The sequence below is a fragment of the Rhinoraja longicauda genome, chromosome 10, assembly GCF_053455715.1.
Source record: "Rhinoraja longicauda isolate Sanriku21f chromosome 10, sRhiLon1.1, whole genome shotgun sequence".
NCBI lineage: Eukaryota > Metazoa > Chordata > Chondrichthyes > Rajiformes > Arhynchobatidae > Rhinoraja > Rhinoraja longicauda.
In genome coordinates, this window is record NC_135962.1 from 16922005 (window position 1) to 16922626 (window position 622).

The 622-nt window shown below is 43.7% G+C and overlaps 1 pseudogene; it reads right to left on the bottom strand.

Moving 5' to 3' along the window:
• Window positions 1-205: 205 nt before the first annotated feature.
• Window positions 206-324, bottom strand: LOC144597738 (5S ribosomal RNA; annotated as a pseudogene).
• Between the last annotated feature and the right edge of the window lie 298 nt (window positions 325-622).

The following is a 622-nucleotide window of genomic DNA, read 5'->3' on the forward strand; positions in this document are numbered from 1 at the left end:
CTGGAACACCCGAAAAAAGCCCGCGTGGTCACAGGGAGAACATACAAACTCCATAAAGACAGTACCTGTAGTCGGGATTAAAGCTGGATCTCTGGTGCTGTAAAGCAGCAACTCTACTGCTGCGCCACCATGCCACCCTCTAAATAGCTCCATACATTCCACATTTGGATGACATCGACCAGTGCAGCACCAGAATGGGTCCATTGGCCTACCGCACCTGGTATTCCCAGGAAGTCTCCCATCCAAGTACTAACCAGACCTGAGCCGGCTTAGCTTCTGAGAGCAGATGAGATTGGGCGTCTTCAGGCTAGTATGGCCGTAGATAATGGCAATTTAAAATCCAATTTCTAGATATGATATGGAGGCAGGCATGTTGTTTTCATAGGGCTGGTGAACAATTCAGGGACGTTGTTAGGACATCTTAAACTACTTGGGATTAATTATTTTGTATTTGTCAAAAAATGACCAAATGCACTTGAAGTCTGAATGAAAAATTGTTGGGACTAACCACAGTGCACCAGAAGTATGAGAACAAGACATAAATTAACATTAAATAATCAAACTGTTCCACGTAACATCTATCAAGTGAATCCAAGGACAGCATTAAGCAGTTTCTGAGCCA